We start from the raw sequence: 22,928 nt of genomic DNA, 5'->3' as shown, positions 1-22,928 counted from the left end.
TTGCTGACAAAGGTTTGGTTAGCTTCTTCCTGAGTACCTCCAATGGCTACTTTCTTAGTTCACGATAGCCTCTTCATCTGGTGGGAAGAGTTTTTGCTTGTTTTTAGAATATTTCTCAGTATTGAACTGAATCTGTCTTTATGTAACTGTTAGCTATTGGCTATAGTTAATTTTTAGTCACTAGTCACTAGCTCATTTATGCAGGAGACATTAGTGTCTACTAATACAACATAAGGAAGAGAATTAACATTACTTGAATTTCTTCTTGGGATCACTGTGAAGACTATTTTATGTTAATTATCTTATTTAATAATCATAGTAATCCTATGATAGAATAGACCTTCAAATTGAACTGTCTCTCATAATGGAGGGTTTATATATGAATGTGTATGGAGGGATTTGGCAAAGGACATGAAGATCTTCTTATTGGTGGGTTACAGCTTTCTGGAAGAAGAGCAAATAATTCCACATTTTCTTCTTCTTTCTTTCACTTCATTCACATCTTGTGTGTTTCTGAGGGTCTGAGCATTAAGACAGACCCAAGGACATAGGGCATAAGAAATCTGCTCACAAGTAATTCTGGTCTAGACCTTTGGGGAGAAGAATGGGTATGTGGGTACTCATGAGATATGTGTACATCTCTCTAGCTTTTACCAAGTTATAAGGCAGAGAGATATTTGGGCAGCTCAGAGTCAAAAGGGGTCTCAAGAGCAAAACAGAGTGACTATGCAGGATAAGACAAGAATCCAGTGATTTGAGGCCCATGTCAAATCGAACAGCAGATTCCATTGCTTTCCTTACACAGGGGATGGGCCACAGCTAGAGCAGTTCAGGAAAATCTCTGGGTCAAAGTTTGTAAGTGGAAGAGGCAGGAGGAATGCAGTTCTGAGGACAACTCCCAGAACTTCCATGGTTCTCCAGGGACTGTGCTAGGTACTGCTGGGGACCCAGAGATGGAGGAACTAGAACTAGAAACTATTCTCTTCTTACTCGCAGACTAGCAGAAGGTGTTTGGAACTAAAATAAGCCAAAGCATAAAGATTTAGGACTCATGGAAGCATGAATGCTGTGGGAGATCAGGGATGCAAGAATACTTCTGGCTACATTGTCCAGAGGTTTGGAAGGAAGATGAGATTTTTGATAAATGAAAATGGTCAGGGTGAAGAGATGATGGATGACTAAAGATGCAAAGAGAAGAAACTACAGATGGTATAAACAAATAACTCCATTTGACTCATGCACAGAGCTCACAAAGGGAAGTCATTTGAACAAAGGTAGACAATTGTTGCAAGGGCCAGATCACAAAGGATCACAAATGACTTGCTGGAATTGATTCTATGGTTAATCAAGAATTCTTGAAGGTGTCCAACAGTGAGTAATCTGTGTGCATCAATTCTAGTCTCTGTGGCCAAAAGAATAACTATAATTCCTCTGTATAGAATAACCCCTAAAACATTTAAGAGACATGGTCTGTTCCTCTTATGTCTTACCTCAAGTCTAAGCAGCTCTATTAAAAAAAAAAAAATCTTGCCTTGAAGACATGATTCCAACCTCCTTAGTGTCGTGGTCACTTTCCCTTGAACACTCCATAGATTATTCATAAGCAACTAACAGTTATTAAAATCTTATATTTCAGGCAGTGTGATGAAAATTTTAAATGGGTTATCTTATGAAACATCATAATTGCCCTATAATGGAGGTGTTATTTTATCCTCACTTGACAGATAAGTAACCTGAGGTTTAGAGAAGTTGAGTAAATTGCCTACAGCTAGCAGGTGTCAGATATTGAATCCAAACTTAGGCTTTCTGCCTGCAGAACCCAAGCTCTTAAACACTAAACTACCTACCCAGCCCCCATTCTCAATTAAAAAAAAGAGAGAGAGAGAGACCTTCTAGAATTTGGGTCTAGACTCAGCACTAATCCATTTCCTTTCCTGGACCTCGGTTTCCTCACCATCAAATAAGGGGTTTGGACCATAACCCCCTTAAGGTCTAGTTCTGATATACCAGGATTTTATTTGTTTGTATAAGTAATTGCGCTCTAATAGGGCCATGGTTGCAATAATTGCATTCATTGAACAAATACTACACAAGAAAGGCAGAGGAGGAAACTGTAAATCTTTTTTTTTTTTTTTTAAAGATTTTATTTATTTATTTGACAGACGGAGATCACAAGTAGGCAGAGAGGCAGGCAGAGTGAGAGGAGGAAGCAGGCTCCCTGCTGAGCAGAGAGCCCGATGCGGGGCTCGATCCCAGGACTCTGGGATCATGACCTGAGCTGAAAGCAGAGGCTTTAAGCCACTGAGCCACCCAGGCATCCCGGAAACTGTAAATCTTACCTATGCTTAGGATCACCCTGGGAAGATCCCATTTACCTTTCAACACCTTATTTTACACAAATCAAGATAGTAAATGTATCTTATAAGACAATGTATATCATGTGTTTAAAATATATTTTAAATTAGATATTATCTTGGGCCCCATAGGATTTTTCTTTCATAATAGTAATAATAATAATAATAAAGGAGGAGGAGGAGGAGAAGAGAAAGAAAGAAGAAGAAAGAGAAAGAGGAGGAGAAAAAGAAATTAATAACTGGGAAGATGGGAAGAGAATTACTTCTGACTGATACAGAGGAAGAGAGGTCCAATAACCTCTTTTACTTTTTTGCACTAAAAGCTTGGGTTAAAATGATTGAGTGCCACACTATAAATATAAATATAAATATAAATATAAATGCATTTGGAAATATGAAATAAATATCCCAGCCATGTTGAAAGCAATGGGGTGTTCAGACTGGCTATGACCACTTGGGACAGGAAGGCGCCTCTAGAGATGGTCTGGCCCACTCAGCTCAACCTCTGTCATCAGCTAAGCTGAGAGGACAGTTTGAAAAAGCGAGGCAGGATTGCAAGATCCCTGCAGCAGTGTGGTTTCTCACATTCTTACCTCTGCCTTGCCTAGTGCAGTCTCCCTCTAACATGACCACCTTGGTTTACTGGGCAATGTAGCAGTTTAATAAGTGCCATGTTTAACCATCCTTCTGGTCTTGGTCCTTGCCTTCATCTAACAATAACAGGTCTCTTGGGCTCCTGCAACAACTGAGTTGGATTCTCTGTTTCTCCGTCCTGGCTTCTCTCAGATAGACCTGCCCCCTTGTTGCCTAACTGACACATGACTCTTTGCACCACGGGTTATCAGCACAGGTGTCTATGTGTTTAACATCCTGTATAGAATAAGGATTTGAATTGGGCTTATTTCTGTGTTCAATATATCTGATCCTACTCACTAAATGGAGGCAAGTGGGGCCAAAGTGGTAACAATTTCATAGGAAAGAAAGCTTCTTACCTGAGACTGAAGTGTGCTTAGATTAAAAGGGGAATCCTGAAAGTTGTGCCTCACAAATGGCGCTGAGATCAGAGATGGGAAAGTTAATCTCATGATTGAGTCATCTATGTTTCAAGGCCAGATGGAGAATGGGAGGCAAGGCCTGTAGTCAAACAAAGACTGCCAGAGAAGTAAGAGGTAAAAGAAGCAACAGTGAGCAACTTAGAGGTAGTATGGTTGAATCTGGAGGCAGAGTACCACTGCTTGCAGCTATTGACAGGCACTTTCACCTGGGGACTTGGGCACGGCTCATTCATCTTTGATGGGCCCTCTAATTCATTGGCTGAAATCTAGGATTCTGAGTCAAAAACTGAATTTGCATCCCAGCTCTACTAATTTCTACCTATGCTATGATTGTTCCAGAATTTCTACACCAAAGTGCCCACGGGGAGCCATCTGGTTGGAATGAGGGCTTGGAAACTTGTCTTGAAACTGCCTTGACTTGGTACTACAAGGAAAACTGAAAGAAATTAAGTGTCTATATCTAAGGATGCCTGAGGGTGGGATGATGGTGCAATATTGGTCCGCTATTGTCACAATAATGATACATAAACAATAACTACAAAATCCTAATGTCATATAGCATTAAGTTTTTATTTCCATGTTCATTGGTATGCAGATAAGCAGGAGTAGCTCTGCTTCAGGCTATAGATCTGCTGGTCACAGTTCTTCTACATCGTCCTTGACTAAGTCTGGCTCTAAGCAAGGGACTGGATTGAGATTTGCTCTGCATGTCTTACAACTTCTTTGAACTAGTGGCTACCTGAGACATATTCTACTTATGGGAAAATTCAAGAAGACAAGAGAGTGAACCCAACCACACAAGCACATTTCAAGCTTTTCCTTAAGTCACACCCACTGGCACATTGTCCAAAGCAAGCCTCCTGGCAAAGCCAAAAGACAAATGATAGGAGAGTGCATTCCTCCCACTCTGGTGCCATGGAATGGGCCTGGGGGTAGAATGCAGATACCAGAAGTAAAAGCTCGAGACAAACCCAGCTTTTGGTAGAGTTGCCGTGTACACATCTCTTAAAGTCCATAACTTAAGATTTCTCCCCTATAAATTTAAGCTGATTTAACTCAGAAGAGCACAGAAGGCAACTGTGTAGACTATGGACCCAGAGATACTAGGTTCAAATCTCAGTTCCAGCTCTGACTAGTTGTGTACCCCTGGGTAAATAACCATTATGTGCCTTCATTTCCTTGCTTGTAAAATGGGAATATGGTATTCAAAATGACAGCACTTCTTTTTGTTTATGTTCAGTTAGCCAGCATATACTACATCATTTGTTCTGTTATACATCCAGTGCTCATCACAACACGTGCCCTCCTTAATACCCATCACCTGGTTACCCATTCCCCACCACCTCTCTTCTGTAACCCTCAGTTTGTTTCCCAAAGTCCAGAGTCTCTCATGGTTTGTCTCCTCTGATTTCTTCCCATTCAGTTTTCCCTCCCTTCCCCTAAGGTGCTTCATGCTATTCCATATGTCCCACCTGTGAGTGAACCCATAAGATAATTGTCTTTCACAGGACTATTGAGACACTAAATGGGTAAATATCTGTAAAGAACCAAGAATACCAACAAGCACAGAACTTGGTAGATGTGGATGATAAATATCTCTAGGCAGCCTTCCCAGATACCCTCTGGACGGACCTCCACTTCAAACCCACTTTCTTCCCTCCTGTCCTTTTCTCTGACTTTGTTTAGACCCCATCCAGTTGAATCCTTGCTCTTTAGTATGTACTTACTCATCCCTGACTATCTCCTTTCCACACTCACTGCCACTCTCAGAACACATTCCTGCACTTCCTAAATCTGCATTTCTTTAACATCTCTTTTAGGCCTCCTTTAAGGCTTGGCAAGGCTTAAGGGCCTAAATGATGTGGGAGCGGGTGGTAAGCAAAAGGCAGGAAATGATTCCCAGAAAGAAGTCAAAGTAGAAAAAATCTGGAAGTTCAAAGATAATGTGGGGATTATGAGGAAAATGATAGATTATGAGAAAAAGAGAGAGAATGAGAACCCTATGAACCACTATGGATTCTACAGTGAGAAAGGTGTTAGAGTCAGATGCTGGGTGGGACCTGGAACTCCGTGAACTATGGATGGCCCCAAACCTCATTCTTGTACTTGCTGATCTTTGTTTTCATGATCCTTTACCTCTGTGTTTTCCAATTTCACCAACCAGTTTGTGAATTGGGATCTGTGCTTTGTGTCTCATGACTGTTGCTGCCCCAGGAAACCATAACCTCCCAAAAGCCAGGTTTTCATCTTATTTGTGCATGTAGTTTCACTCCCTCCCTTCCTCCCACCTGACCACCCCCATGACCACCACAAAGCTTTGTGTATAGTAGGAGCTGAATTAAATATTGTACCAATTAAATTTGGTACCAATCTGAGAAAAAGTCACTACTAGGGTTACTGTCAGGGGTGATTCAGAAAGAAAGCCTCTTTCTCCACTTCGAATACTTTGGATATCAACAGTCACAGAACAAATGCACACATACATATCCCCATGCTGAAACACATACTACACCCATGTACACACACACATACAGGGACACATTTAGAATTTAATCACCCTATTTATCCTTTGGGTTACCAACATTTGTGGGAAAGAAAATGTGAAAAAGAATGATTGAAGAAAGAAAAATTCTCATTTTAAACATTGCAGCTAATTCCATTAATTATGTTGTGATGCAATTAAGCATTTCATTTCAGAGCTATTAAAGCTTAAATTATTTATTAATAATTTCAGATCATTACCTGATAGTGTTCATTCTGCAGAACAGGTGATGAATAATTTATCAGCTTTGACATGGTTGTCTCCACGCAGCCATCTTTAGATGGTGTCTATATTTGTGCATGTCAGCTTGCCAACGTATGTGCCTGTTTGTGTGAACCTACTGTTTTTTTCTGTTCATACAGAATCTTCCTGAAATCTGAATGTCATTTAAAACTTCTCACTTTTACAGTTTAATAATACAGATTGTAGGTGATACCGAAATAATGCTAATGTTGTATAGATAAAGAGATGCATTTTCTTCAAGGACTTCAGCTCTAAGAGTAAATTAGAATTACATGTATTCATTACAGAAGCTTTTTCTTACTTCTCTCTCCTCCATTTCAGGATCTATTATTATTATTATTATAACTGTATACATCATTACTGTATTCAGTCACAAGCACAAATTAATATTTTTGCTTCTGTAATGTTTAAAGATTGTTTTTAATCAAAACTAAAGCAAAATATTAAAATGTAAAAGTATAAAAGAATTTCATGATGAAGGAATGTGAGCAATGATTGGCAAGTGAATACTAATATTACAAAGAGATAAAAACCAAAATCTGGTTGTTATTGAACCCAACCAATCAATTTTAACATCATCTGGAGTAGTTGACCCTCATATTGTATCTGGGAAGAATTATGGTATCATCAGTTACACACAATGGGATATTGCTCAAGATATATATACCCCAAACACATCTACACAAAAATGACTTAATCACATGCCATCTATATAGACCTAAGTGTACAATGATCCATCTTAGGAGTTTAAATTAGAGTACATTTCTTCCTTAAAAAATAATTCTTGAAGATCTAAGTTACGCCAACACTGTGCTGGATACTGGAGATAGAGAAGTAACCAGGATGAGGTGATAGGGCTTTAGTGGATTCAAAACAATGTCTAATAGCTTTATAACACACTTTTTTCCAATTGATCTTCCATCATTTCTCTACCTTGTGGTGAATGAAATGCCCTAGGAATCAGACAAGCTTTTCAATTCTAAACAAAATAGATTTTTGATATAAAAAATCAATCAATTTACCATGGCATGTTCTCTGACTCAGTTCTGCATAGATTTGTTGGTTCTTCAAGGCACAATGTCTCCAATGCTGCATCAGATACTTAAAGAAGTGTGGGTTTGCACACATTCTTCCAGAACCTGGACAGGGAAGGGAAATAAACTTGTATTTTCTAAGCAATTACAACTTTTTCTCAAACTCTAGCCACCACAGAATTTTTATTTCCCATATCAGACGAGGTCCTGCCTGTGATGCTCTCTGTCCTGCTACAGGACTGTCTCCAGAGATAATTTTTTTTTAAGATTTTATTTATTTATTTGACAGAGAGAAATCACAAGTAGATGGAGAGGCAGAAGGAGAGAGAGGGAAGCAGGCTCCCTGCTGAGCAGAGAGCCCGATGCGGGACTTGATCCCAGGACCCTGAGATCATGACCTGAGCTGAAGGCAGCGGCTTAACCCACTGACCCACCCAGGTGTCCCACCAGAGATAATTTTTTATTGTAGTAAAATATAAGTGACATATTTACCATTTTAACTATTCCTAATCATGCAATTCAATGGCATTAAATATATTAAATAAATGTTGTGTAACCATCACCACTGTCTATATTCAGAAAATTTTCATGATCCCCAACAAAAACTGTACTCAATAACCATAGCGCCCAACTGTCTTCTTTCCCAGTTCCTGATAACCCTATTCTACTTTCTGTCACTAAAAATGTGCTTGTCCTGGGTACCCCTTATAAGTGGAATTAACAAATTATTTGTCCTTCTGTGTCTGGCTCATTTTGCTAAGCATATTTTCAATGGTCATCCATGTTGTAGCATATATCAAAATGTCATTCCTTTTTTAAAGACTGGATAACATTTTATTATGTGCTTGTATCACCTTGTATTTATCGATCTATCTATTTCTACCTTCTGGCTATGTGAATAATGCTGCTAAGCACATTAGTGTATAAATATCTGTTTGAGTCCCTACTTTCAAGTCTTCTGTATATACACCTAGGAGTAGAATTGCTGGCTTATATGGTGACTCTATGTTTGACTTTTTGAGAAAATGCAAAACTGTTTTCCATAGAGTTTGCACCATTTTACATTCCCACCAGAATGCACAAGGATTCCAGTTTCTCCACATCCTGTTATTAAGAGCATAAGTAGTTATAAATGTTATATCACCTTACTATACTGAACATTTTGTTAATATAAAACACCTTTCTTTATTTTTTGTAAATAAATTTGTTTTATTTAAAGTCTATTTTATCTTTTAGGAGTATAGCCACCCCAGCTGTCTTTTGGTTACTATTTGCATAGAATTTTTTTTTTTTCTATTCTTTCACTTTCATTATATTTGTGTCTTTGGATCTAAACTGAGGCTCTAATAGATATATATATTTTTTAAAAATCCATTCTGTCAATCTTTCTTTTTTTGCTTATAGAATTTAATCCATTTATATTTAAAGTAATTATTGACAAGGAGTGACTTACTTCTGACATTTTGCTATTTGTTTTATATAAACTTTAAAGCTTTTTTTTGTCCCTTATTTTCTCTATACCAACTTCTGTGTTTAGTTGATTTTTTTTGTAGTAAAACATTTTAATTATTTTCTCATTTTCTTTTGTGTACAATCTATAGACATTTTCTTTGCAGTTACCATAGAGATTACACTTAACAGTATAAAGTTATAACTATCTAATTTGAATTTATAGGAATTTAATTTTAATAGCTTACAAATATGTTGCTCCTATGCAACTTTATCCTCTGGCTCTTCTTTTTTCTGATATTATAGATTGCATCTTTATATATTGTCTGCCCAATAACACAGATTAATAATTATTTTTATGCATTTGTCTCTTAAATCATGTAGAAAATTAAAGGTGGAGTTACAAGCCAAAATTACAATAATACAAAATTTCATAATTACCTATATATTTACTTTTACCAGAGAGCTTTACTTCTTCATGTGGCTTAAAGTTATTGCCTAGTTTTATTTTTTTTTAATTTGAAGATCTCTTAATTTCTCTTTCATTTTTGAAGAACAATTTTGCCAGATATAGAATTCAGTTACTTTGTTTGTTTGTTTTAGCACTTAGAATATGTCAGCTTGCTGATTTCTGGATTGAAAGGTTTCTGATGAGAAATTAACTGCTAATCTTATTAAAGAGCCCTTATAATGAACTTCTGTGTTGCTGCTTTTAAGAGTCCTTGTTTTTGACTTTGACAGTTTATCTTGGTGTGAATCATTTTGAATGTATCCTACCTAGTATCATTAAGCTTCTCAAATTTGGGAAATTTTCAGCCATGTTTTCTTCAAATAGTCTTTCTACCCCTTTCTCTCTTCTTCTGGGATTATCATAATGCATATTTCCACAGATTCCTTTGGCTCTTTTCATTTTTCTTGACTCATTTTCTTCCTATTCATCAGACTCAATAATTTCAATTGTTCCCTCAAGTTCGCTGATTCTTTCTTCTACTTGATATTGTGGAATAGTTACTGAGCCACTCCAATATATTGTTCTTTTCCATTATTGTGCATTTCAGCCCAATTTTATTTTTGGTTCCTTTTTATAATTTCCATATTTTTATTGATATTCACATTTTCTTTGCACATGGTTTTCCTGTCTTTGTACAAATCTTTCTTTAGCTTTTTGAGCATCTTTAAGACAGTTGTTTAAAAATCTTTGTCTGGTAAGTCCAACATTTGTGCTTCCTCAGGTACATTTTCTGTCCATTTTTGTGTTTCTTTAAATGGGTCATACTTGATCATTTCTTTGTATACCTAGTAAATTTTTTGTTGAAAACAGGATATTTGAATCTTATAAGGTGGTAACTCTGAAAGTTAGATTCTGGTTTTTGTTACTGTTGTTAGTTTTTATTTGTTTTGTTTTGGTTTTGATTGTTATAGGGTATCTCTGTAACAGGGATTAGCCTGAACTGAAATACTACAATCTTCTCAGGACTTTTCTGAGACTATGTCTTTCCTTGGGCATGGGGAGTGGCTTTCTAAATTCCCCCATATACATAGATTAAAAAAAAAAATCTATCCATTCATGAACATATGAAACAAAGACGGTTCATTGAAATCCCCTGGAAGCTGCTCAATTCAAGGGGGTTAAAATAAAGGCAAGTGACCTGTAGGTCTGCATTTCAGCAATCAGAAACAGCCATCCATAATCAGAAAATAGGACCTTCATATTTGGAGGATGATATCTTCATTGGCCATCCTGACTCCTGTGAGCCATATGAGGAATGCAGATTTTTGTGCCTTCAGTTGCCCGCACTGGGGCTGAAGGTGGGGCATAGCTTGCCGCTGGAGAACTAATGCCTAAAGCAGTAACATTAATCCCAATTTTTCAGCCAAGCTTTCCCCTGGAAGCTGTAAGCATTTAAATGGACTTCATAGTTCCAAAATAGTTACTTTAGACAGTTTTGTCAGTTGTTGTTTGGGTGGGAGATGTATTACTAGTGATTCCTACTCTACCATCCTCCCAACTCTTACTCATCTGAAATATGTATCTATATATTTCTGAGTATATATCTATATATTATATTATATATTTAATATATATAATAATAAAGAAATACAAATATATAATATATAAATACATTTTATTTATATATATTAAATATATGTATATATAATATATATATACATATATATTATACACAAACACACCACACACACACACATATTTCAGAAAGAAAAAGACCAGAAAGATACAGGAAATCCAGACAACCTCAAGGAGTTGCTTCTACACTAGGATTATTCCCTCAAGAGATTATCTCTCTCAAGGACTGCAAGTAGCAGAGGCTTCTTTAGACATCTGCACCCCCCAGATCCTTGGGTATACCAAACCAACTGAACCAAGGAGAAAGGGAAAGGCCACATTCTGACAATGTATGTATAATTATTTTACGCTTTGTTTCTTAAATATCTCAGAATCACAAGAAGTTCAAATAGATAAGTAAATAAACAAATACCTGTGTATAGAGCATCCAAGGTAAGAAAAACAATTTATAAATTACAACTGAAGTTTCCCATGTGTTCATCCCACATCATATTCCTTTTCTTTTTCCAACCAGAATTATCCCTTTTTGGAATAATGTGCTTATCTATCCCATGTACATCCTTTTGCATGCATATATGTATCCTAAAAATATGTAATATTAGCTTTCATAATTCAAAATTCTGTATCAATGCTATGATGATGTACAGCTCTTTCATAAATATGCTTTTTTATGGTGATTTTTATCCATATAATATCTATGGTTCTACATCACTAGGCAAGAAAAATTTTTGAAAGCGTTGGGTAGGAGATTGCCATATCTAAAATGTGAATTTTAGAAAATTAATCTGGAAAAGGGCAGTTTTGGGACAATTATTCCATTGCTATCTATGATTTTTTAATAGGCTTTTATTTTCTTCTCTTAATATACAACATTAGTTATTTCCAAGGATCATACTTTAGACTCTTCATACTCTAATAGTTTTAGAGCTTGAAGGGATTATTTAAATTCAACAAAATCTTAGAAAAGTGAAATGTTTTTTCCTTTGAACTAGATGGACACAGTTCTCCTGGTTACTTATTATCTTGGACTTGTCCTTTTCCATCCTGCTATTTCTGAGTTGTGCAATCCAAGATAATGTATCTCCATAGAATTGAAAAAGATGAAGGAAGAAATGAAATGTTAGTGCACAGCATTTTATGTTCAGAATTCGAAGAAGGACAGGAAAACTGCTGATAGCCTAAATTGGAGGTCAGCAAGCTTTTTCTATGTAAAGAACTAGATAACACTGTTTTAGGTTTTGTGGGCCATCATCTCTTTTGCAGCTGCTTAATGCTGACAGTGTGGAAAGCAGCCCAAAACAGTACATTAACAAGTGTGCATGGCTGTGTTTTAAAAAAAAAAAAAAAAAACTTTATTTATGAAAATAAGTGGGAAGATTTGGCCTCCTGGCTATCATTTCCTTATCATTAGCCTATGAATATGAATTCGAGAGTGAAACTGAGAGACAGGAGTTGAAAATTTCCTAACGAATGTGGACTGGTTCTCATCCTCTTTGCACTCTGGTGTCTGGTGCTCATTGAAATGACTAGTAAGATTAGCCTTTTTCATATGAACTATGTGGGGATTCATTATGAATAAAAGGCACCTAAATTCCTTGAGAACTATAACACCCACAATTTAGTTTTCTTTCTTCTCAAATTATTTATTCTGGTTTGCTAGAATTTTGACTACATTGTCAGCTATGTGTAACCCATTTTTCTTATCAGTACACCTAAAGGAGCCATTTCACTTCTGAACATTATACAAATTAAGAATTACTTTCAATAGCATAAATATATATCATGTTAATCTCCCTAGGGCCACATCAATTGAGAGTACAATCAGGGGAAATTGGTCACAATGAATGTATTCTCTGGTTTATAGTGTTTTTAGCAAAAAACTGTAAAAGCAGCCCTATAAATGTTGCTTTCTCTATTCAAGAGAGTCTGGACTAATCTAAAAGCTACCCCTGAGTAGTTATTGTAACCTTCCATTTGGTTACTGGGTCACCTCTTGTTTTGTTTTCTCACTCACTTGTGCTGATACAGCCTTTTGCTTTATTGAAGCCTTTTTGTCCCTCTCCCTATGAAAGCTTGACTCAAGACTGTATGGGGCAATGGGAAGATAGCACAAAAATCTTGAAATCTTCACCTCAAACTTCTAAACAAGTTTTCTGAACTTTGCCATAAGAAAACCCTAAGATCTGTCCAGGATCACTGTAGAAGATGACATACAGAACTAATATATTCAAACAAGAGAAGAAAAAGAACCCATGAAGGATATTACAGTGCCTCCAGGATGGGCTATCATGCCTTAAACTTAAGGGTCAAGGGTAGTAATGTATTTCTGGTCCTGGAGAGGGTAGTTCTGCAGACAGTGTTGCCGGTCACCAGTTCTAATGTTCCAGAGAGGATGCTACTAACCCATGATAACCCAACTAGAAAAGAGCTGGAGTATGTCTCTGCTACAACTTCCCAGCCCCTCTGAAAAAGCCTGGGACAAGAGAGAAAGTTGTTGCAGTTTATACAGATCAGCTTTCTAGACTACAGAGCTGGGAAGATAAAGGCAGAGACTAGATCTGGAGCAGGAAACAGAAATGTCCAGTTCATCTTATCTTTTCCCAAAGGATGAGTTCTTTTCCTGTCTTTTGCTTTCTGCTTTTAGGACTAAATGCTAAAGAATGACTATTGGCCATTTACTTTCTGTTTCCATGAAAAGATTCATTAAAAATACATTTCAGAACAGTGGTAACAAGTGGATTCTGAAGCCAGACTGCCTCTGCTCAAATCCAGATTCTACAGCTTTCTAGATGGATACTTAAGCAAATTATTTAAAGATTTTGTGCCTCAGTTTCCTCATTTAAAAAGTGAGGATAATAATAGTACTTAACATGAGGTCAATGATCATACATAAATCATCAGCTTAGAAAAATGCCTGGCACATAGTAGGGATTATATACACAGTCTACTTTATGTAGGCTGTGGCTAATACCACAGATTGCTATTTAGACATTCACGCTCTAATAGTAATATGCTTTGGGTTTGGCTCTGGGATTTTTACTATGTGTACCATACACTACAAGTAATATGTAGGTATCATGACTATGATCTTCTGGTTTTAATTCTAGTACTTTCTGACTTGAAATTTTCTCAGGATTCTACCTGAGAAACTAGTGAAATGGTCTCCAGTCCAATCTTGTCTGAGTCCTTTCCTTTGCTTCACTTCTCAGCCTTGGTTCCTGCCTTGTGCTAATACCTTCCTTGTATTGGGACTGCTTATAGAGAATTCTATTTTTCCATTACCAGTTGCATAAGGACCAAACTCAGTCATACATGTGAAGTTTTAAAAATATGTCCAAAGATCTATATATTCCAATTCCAATCAGCCACTATACAGATCTACAGAAAGCTGATGTGTAAAGAGATTCATTCCACCTCAATTTGAGTTCTCTGAAATGTTCTGCTTCAGCTTCCTGTTACCAACACCAGAAAGTAACTATTTTTTCTCACCTTGAAGTGCTTGAAGTGATGCATTAGTTTTCTACCCTCTGTAACAAATTACCCCAAAATGTAGTGACTTAAAACAATAAACATGTATTATCTGACAGTTTCTGAGGGTCAGAAATCCAGGCATAACTTAGCTGGATGCTATTTGTCTGGGTTTCTCACAACCTTGCAATCAAGGTATTGGCTAGGGCTGTGGTCATATTGAGACTTGCTGGGAGAGATGCCCGTCCAAAAGGATGCCCATGGGTATTGGCAGGTCTCAGATATCCGCCCAAAGATATCAGTTCCTGATCGAAGGGCCTCTCCATGTTGCCAAAGGGCAAATCACAACATGGCATTTGTGTTCTCTCAGAGCAAGTAAGCAAATGAGCTAGAGGATGTGCCCAACATGAAAAATAGTCTTTTTTGAGAAATGACATGTGTTATCTCTGTTTCATTCTATTTCTTTGAAGCAAGTTACTCAGTCCAACCCACTCTCAGGGACAGGTCTTACTCAAGGCATGAACACCAAGATGGGGATCACTGGAAACCATTTTAGAGACTGCCCATCACAAGTGGCATAAAGTTTTATATAGAGTTCCATGGCTTTTGGTGGGAGAAGAACTCCTTCCAAGAAAGCTCTACTGGAAAGAGTACCTTACTATTGAAAAATAATTTCTCCATGGTTACCTACTATTTTGCATTTACCAATGCCACCTGAAGTGGAATACATCTGTCTGGGGTTCTGTTTAAACTTTTCATGTTCTCTTATAAGTGGAGAAAAACTATCAGTGTTGATAAGTGGAGGAAAACTATCAGTGTTGGGTTTTGTCAGTACTGAATATGTCAACCACTACTACCACTTTAGTGATCACTTCTGTACATGACTCAGAATCCTCCACTGTCTTCAGACTTACTCTCTCACTTCCAGATCTTACCATTCATGAGGTCCTGTCATAACTTCAGAGTGGCAAGTCCCCAAACGAACTCTTCAACTCTGCATTTTCCCTGTCCTTAATCACTTCTATTACCATTTCCTGATTCATTCCAGTTGGGGTCTTGGAAGTGATGGTCACACTGTTTTGTTTTTCCCCTGCTAAAAAGTTGTCAAGTAATATTGACTTGGGAAGCAGAGTAGTCTGGTAGAAGTCACATGAGCTTTAGTAACTGACAAGATTGGATTGAAATCCCGGATCCATCCATTATTTACTCCAACATTTAAGTGTGGGAGGGAGGAGTTGGATAAGGAGCACAGTGAAAGAAACAGTTGGCAAAGCTTTGAATATCAATGTTTATAATTTATTTATATAATAGAAAATCATTAAAATACTTTTGAGGAAAAAAGGGAAATTAAAAAATAACCTCTGGCACAATTTCTTTCTTTCCATCCTTTCTTCTTTATTTCCTTTCTTGCTTCCTTCCTCCCTTCCTCCTTAGCTTCTTTCCTTCCTCTTTTCCTTCCTTCCTCCCTCCTCCTCTCCCTTTGTTCTTTCCCTACTTCCTTCCTTCTTTATTTTCTTCCTTCTCCTTTTCACTAACCTTTCTCCATTCCCACCTTTCTCCTTTTTTCCCCTTTCTTCCTATTTGGGAAATGGAAAGAGTAAAGGAAGCTCTCCTTGATTGATCTCCCCCCCCCCCCCCAAAATAGTTCCCTCTTCAGAGTCATCGCAGCACTGCTTGTTCCTCTGCCTGAGCACTCACACCACCTTCAGGATGGATACAGACAGGCTCATATTATCTCACCATAGTTTTGGTCCCTCAAGGGGAATAGAGAGCTCTGTTACTAAATGTTGTTGCATGTCCTATGCAAGGCATTATGCAATGATAGATGCTCTATGAATGACTGCTAAATCAGTTGATTAAGGAAAGAAAAAGGGGAGGAAAAATCCACAGGTACTTTGAATTTCTGAAGTTTAGTGTGGTAGGCAGCCTTTAAGATGGCCCATGATCACCTTCTGGCACTGACACCCCTGTGTAAGCCTGTACCTGGTGACTGCCTTCTATTGACTAGAATAAGGGATGGGATGTCACATCTGACATAGTGACAGAACCACTGCAGTGTCTTTCTTGGGGATGCTCTCTTGCCCTCTCCCAGATAGTTCACCTTAAGGAGAAGCCCCAGGAAAGGTACCAAGGACTGTCATGTGCCCATGACTGCATGACTAAACTTAGAAGCAGATTGGCAGCACTTAGTCAGGCGTAGATGAGCCTGAATCCTCTGCCAACAGCTTCACTGCAACTTCAGCATTTTAAGATATATTGAACCAGAGGCACCCAACTAAACCACACTGGATTCCTGACCCATGGAAACTTTAAAACAACAAATGTTTAAATTCCTAAATTTGGGGGTAATTTGTTATACAGCAACAAATAATACATCCAGCAAACCGAATTTACCTACCTTAACTACCACTTTGTTTCCATTGAGAATTCTCTTACCCTCAACCTTTACATGCTCTGAGTATTTAAGTGGGCCTTTAGGGACAAGAGTTGTGGGTGGATGGAGAGGGGAGAGGACTTCATGATGGACCCAGGCAGCTTCCCAGTGGCCCAAGGAGCCAGTGGGTACAGAAAAAGAGTTGGCTTTAGTAGTTGGTTGCAAAAGGTAACAGCAACTCAATCAGACCACAATCTCCTCATAGCCCCAATCACCAAGGCTAGCTGATGACTGGGAGTTTTGTAGATATCATAGAGGCTGTGTCTTTTGTGACTCCTGTCCTAAGCAAGTATTGTCAGTGGAAAGTTTGCTAAGAGTTACTTAATGCCACCTCACCCTGAAGGACAGCTTATTGGCTGTTCTTTCCTCGTATTAATATCCTTCTTTAACCTATATGTTTGTGTCACTAGTGACAGGTGCCGTGTCTGTAGCATTGTCAGGCAAGGCATGGGTGCCCTGAATTGAGTGCCAGAGAGAGCAAACTGTGCAAGTTGGTAATATAGAGTGCTCATGTCTTCATCTGTCCTAGCTATTTAGTAGAGGCTGGCCCTCCAGGTGACCCATTCCCAGGGGTGGCAGATGTACATGCCAACTCTAAGCTCCCCGGTGAGGCTGTCACTCCCATGGGAAACAGCTCGCTCCATTAGCTAATGAAAGTGCCAGAGGGAGATAAACACCCGTTAGGCAGGCTCTCTGGGGCACTGACCTTTCTTTGCAGAAGCTGCTTCAGGCTGGCAGGCTACGAGGAGAAGGAGGAGGGATCTAAGGGAAAGGCCTGGCTTCTGCAGAGAGGGCCCCAAGATGACATGCCTTTGTAACTTGGCAAACAGAATTTGATGCTGTTTGAATTTGCAAACTAATGATAAGAAATAATTGCTAAATAGCTCAATAACTGACAGGAAATTACCCTTGTTTCTCTATAACAATGCAGCAAGACGCTTCAATTAAGGCTACTGTAGATTAAAAAAAAAATGTTTGTTTACATGATTCATTTTCAACAATGACAATAGATGGGAGCGATAGGAAGATTGGGGAAAGGAGGGGTGGGAAGGGTTTAACATCCTTTCTGCTTGCAGATGTCTGTTGAGGCAGCAGAGAAAGGCAAAGCTGAGCTGCTGGCTGGGTTTCTCCGTCTAGCTTGTGTAGGGGGAAGAGGCAGAGAAGACAGAAGCCAGGAGGATAACTTCTGATTAGACTGCTTGATGAGAGTAAGTGCAGGTCAGTTGGAAACCCAAGAAAGCAACCTCCTGACCTCCATGTCATCCTACCTCCACCTAAATTGCCTTGAATGGGTGGCCCAGAGTCAGTGGGAAGGGTCCACTGGCGCTGGGTCACCCGCAGTTACCTGGAGCTGAACAGTATTCATTCTCAACATTTGCCTCATCCTTCTTATTCCTACATTTTTTCCAGATTCAAGTTCCCTGTTCCCCAGAACCAAATTTTGGTTTTGTATTTCATTTCCAAGGACTTAGACTTAACTGAGAAAGGTTTACAATTTTTGCTTTTTCTAAGAATATTTGCAGTTTGAAACACAGTTTTTAAAAACCAAAAGTCTTCTTGAAGTGAAAACAATAATCCTGCTATGATGTGATTACTAATAGTCTTAGAGAGATGATTTAGTGCAATGGTCCTGGCAAGATTCCCCTTAAAGGTGCATTCTGGGTCACTGGCTTCTCTGCCCGACTTGACTAAAGAAACGTAGTGAATCAGGGGCTGGAGAAGAAGAGGCAAAACTGTAGAACTCACTACAAAAGACACCTGTCTGAATCTGTTCGACATCTCTGAGCCTGAGACTCCTTTCTGTTATGGCAGAAAAGACACGAGATTAGAAGGGGACAGACATGAAATCAGATGCCAGCTCTCCTATCTATTGGGTCTGTGACCTGTGGCAAAGCAAGCAAGCACTAAGTACCTCTGTTTCCACTTCTGTAAAATGAGGGTAATCATGGCAAAGAGTCAGGGAGATCTAATGTGTGTGACCATGCCAGCACAGTGCCCAACACATGGTCGGGGAGCTTTCCTAAGTTACGGAAACTCACTCACCAGACATGGCTATTGTGTCCTTAAGTTCCCCAGAATCTTCAGACCCCAAGTCACCACAGTAGCAGCACAAGGTATTTAGGACTAGATGGACAAGGGTTTGAATCTTAGCTCAACCTCAGCAACTGAACATCCAAAAACATGCTCTTGTATGCTAGTCAATTCTCTTAGGGCAAAATTATCTACATAAACCAGATTTCCCCCAAGGTCTCTACTGATGAGTTACCCTAATATTTGAAGAACAGGAGAAAAATGGGGAGTCAGGTAGGGAATCTAGCTATTTAGGGTAAATTTGTGCTCAGAATCACCCTCTAGTACTGTGAACCACTGGTTTAGGGGTATCTCTCACACAGGCCCAGAGGCTCCAAAGAGTTGATAGCCAGAAAACTTTTAGCAAATGTCATCTTAAATACAGTTGGGTGTCCTGTGTGATCCAAAGCACAATTTTCCCCCTTATAAATAAACCCAGGGAACCCAGCTGAGCCTGCATTCACAACTCCTCCTTACTTAGAGAAGAGAATCAGCATTGCGGGAGTTTTCTTATTGCAGGACTTTTCAGAGCAGAAAGTTGGACTTTTATGTGCACATTCACATTCTACTGAGAATCAATCCACTTTCCCTTCCTACCTTTTTCTTCTCCTTCGGCTCCTCTCCCCTCCTCCACCATCCCCCACACCAGAGAGGCAAAATCTGTTGGAGAGGGGGCTTGGCTTTCCTGCCTTGGAACCCAATTACAGTTGGCTGTTGCGAAATTAACGTTCACAGCCGTGAAATTATGCTATAGATGCTTTATAGAAATCACTCAATCAAACAGAGTGAAACCTTTTTTATATGGTAATCATTTCCCACCATCAAATTTCATAGGAAAGAGCAGTTTGATTGAACCACCTAGTTAAACTGTGTATGAAATTAGTCATTCTCACCATAAACAGTGTTCTGCTGCCTTCACAGACAAAAGCTAACAGAATCAAGGTAGTAATTGGTTAGGAAACGACAGGTCCTAATTCTGCCTGAATTGTATTCCTGCTCCTTTTTACCTTCAAACTGGAAATCTTGGAGTTATGTGCTTCACAGTGTGGGTATTTATCCTAAGGTGGTCCCACACAGTGGCAAAGCCAGGGCAAAAACCTAGTTTTCGAACCCTCTTCCTATTCACTAGCAACGTGACTGCGAGTAAGGGGCATCCTGTCTGTGCAAAGTCAAGAACTGGACTTCATCTCTTCTTGGCCTCAGGCGTTGTTTGGTGGAATCTGTTTTTAATTCTGCTACGTGGAAAGGTCCACTCTATAGAAGCAGTGAAATGAGATGACTTCCTTGGGCCAAAAAAAGAAGAATGGAATGGAAGAAAGTAAAGAGACAGTGTTGAAATCAGCTCCTTCCTAATAATGCCATGCTATGTGTTAATAGATGGGGGGTAAAAAAAAAAGGTCTCAAAAGTGAGAGATCTCTAATTTTCTTTTACTGAACAGTGAGCCATTTGAGATGTGTGCTATTAGCACCTCCTTTCCCTTTCAAGCAAGAGTTGTGATATTCACTAGTTTATAAACACCAGCATTTCCTTCCCTCTTTTGCTGAATTTCCCGAGTTCCTCTCTACCCCACCTGAGTACCACAAAGCCCCATCCACCCTGCTGACCACAAAGCTGTTCCTAAGGGGGTATGGGATTGTACTCATGCATGCATAAATACCTGTAATTTTGGTCTGTTAAGAATCTAGGCACAACAGTTATTGACTGTGAACTCTCTTTTCCTTCCAGCAGTGTTGTTAGATTATGACAAAATCTTATAAATTCTGATCAAGTGGTCTTAGTGGGGATTCCAAGTGCTTTGGTAGTGACAGACTTCATTTTTTCCTATAGTGTTTAACATTTTATAAATCAGTTTCACATATATTATCTCATTAAATGTTTTTAACTACCCCTGTGAGTTACATACTCTCCCTATCCCCAACACACAGGTAAGAAAATGAAGGCTCAAAGAGATGAGCCTTCAAGTTTGTTGAATCACTCTGCTAGACAAATAGTAATGACAGAGTGAGGACTCAGAGAATGGCAGAGGCAAACTGAGGACACTGTTCATGTTGGTAGAGAGCTTAAAATACCAAAATCACAGCAATAAAAAGCAGGGCACAGGTCAGTTGGGGGCTGGGCTAGTCCCTGATGGTTTCATTCACATTTCTGGGGTCTCAGCTCAACCCCCATTTCTTTATGGTCTCTCTTTGTAGGTCTCTCATCCTACAGGAGGGCTAGTCTCAACTTCTTCAGAGCATAGTGGTCTCAGATTCCAGGAGTACTAAGGCTGAAGCTACAGGGCTCCATGATCTTGGCTCTGGAGCTGATACAATATCATTGTATCATACATTCTATGAGCCAAGCAAGTCACAAGAGCAATCTAGATTCAGGGCTGGGGAAATAAACTCTACTTTTCGATGGGAGGAGCTGCAATGTAATGTGGTAATGGTTTTCAATCTACTACAAATTGTCACCAGGAGGTAGACTTTGGACACATTTATACATGCATATGCTGGACCTGGGTCTCTTGAGTAGGCAGATGAGCATGGATAGGATAGGCAGAAATTCTCTGGGCATGCTTAAAACACAATGCAAGGCTACTGAAATATTCCAAGTTATTGGAAAGAGCTCTGGATTAGGATGTGTGACACCAAGGATGTTGCTCCATGTCTATTGTAAACCAGTTGAATGAGCCTGGCAGGTGCATTAGCCTTCTCAGTTTTAGCCTAGTCTTCTGTGATGAGAGTTTGATGAATGACCTAGTCTTCTCTGAGGATGGTTGTTATGATCAAGTGAAATAGACAGGCAATCCATAGAGGGAGTAAATTTCCTTCAAAAATCTAGCACTGCAAGATGCTGGGAAAAGGGAAGAGGATGAGACTTAGCGAGGAAGCCAAGGCAGGAGTAATTAAGAATCATTCTCATGACTTGCTTATGGGATCTTTGCCTTACCCATGTATTTAGATACTTCTTTCCCCTTAACTTCTCAATACTCACAAATCACATGGCACTTCCCTTTTTTTTTTTTAATTTACATTCAATTAGCCAACGTGTTGTACATCATTAGTTTCAGATATAGTGTTCAATGATTCATCAGTTGTATATAACACTCAGTGTTTCACATGCCCTTCTTAATGTCCATCATTCAGTTATCCCATCCATTCACCCACCTCCCCTTCCACAACCCTCAGTTTGTTTCCCAGAGTCAAGAGTTTCTCATTGTTTGTCTTCCTCTCTGACTTATTCCCAATCAGTTCCCCCCACACCTCTATTGTCCTCTGTACTATTCCTTATGTTCCACATATGAGTGAAACCATATGATAATTGTCTTTCTCTGACTGACTTATTTCACTCAGAATAATCCCCTCCAGTTCTATCCATGCCAGTGTAAATTGTAGGTATTCATCCTTTCTGATGGCTAAGTAATATTCTATTGCAAATAAAAATCACATCTTCTCGGACGCCTGGGTAGCCAGTCAATTAAGTGTCTGCCTTCAGCCCAGGTCATGATCCCTATGTCCTGGGACTGAGTCTTGCATTGTGTTCCTTGTTCATCAGGGAGCCTGCTCCTCAGCTGCTGTCACAGTATGACTATTGTGGACATTGCTGCTATGAACATTGGGTTCAGAGGACATCTCAGCTCCTTTCAGAGTTTGACTATTGTGGACATTGCTGCTATGAACATTGTGTTGCAGGTGCCCCTTTCTTTCACTACATCTATATCTTTGGGGTAAATACCCAGTAGTGCAATTTCTAGGTCATAGGGTAGCAGTATTTTTAACTTCTTGAGGAACCTCCATACTGTCTTCTAGAGTGGTTACACCAGCTTGCATTCCCACCAACAGTTTAGGAGGGTTCCACATGGCACTTCTTAAGTACTGCCCAAGATTGACAAAAATGGTGTCATAGTTTTGGAGTCAGACAGGCCTTGATAGCATGCTAGATCACCACTTACAAGCCATGTATCTTGATATTTACCCTCTGTGAGCATTAGTTTTTCCCTTCTTGTGGTAAACAGAGTCTGTCTTATGGAGTTACCCAAGGTTTGTCATATGCTTTAACAATGGCTGACACATAGTAGGTGTTCCATGAATCCTGATCCTTTGATCCCATAGGCTTCCTGGAGGATTTGATCTTCAGAGGAATGTAGCTATGGTGATGTAGGGAGAGACCTCCAACATGGCCAGAATGGAAAATGACCTAATTAAGGACA

Source organism: Mustela lutreola, chromosome 1, assembly GCF_030435805.1.
Source record: "Mustela lutreola isolate mMusLut2 chromosome 1, mMusLut2.pri, whole genome shotgun sequence".
Classification (NCBI taxonomy): Eukaryota; Metazoa; Chordata; class Mammalia; order Carnivora; family Mustelidae; genus Mustela; species Mustela lutreola.
The sequence above is the reverse complement of the archived record's forward strand: the minus strand, read 5'-3'. Positions refer to the sequence as shown.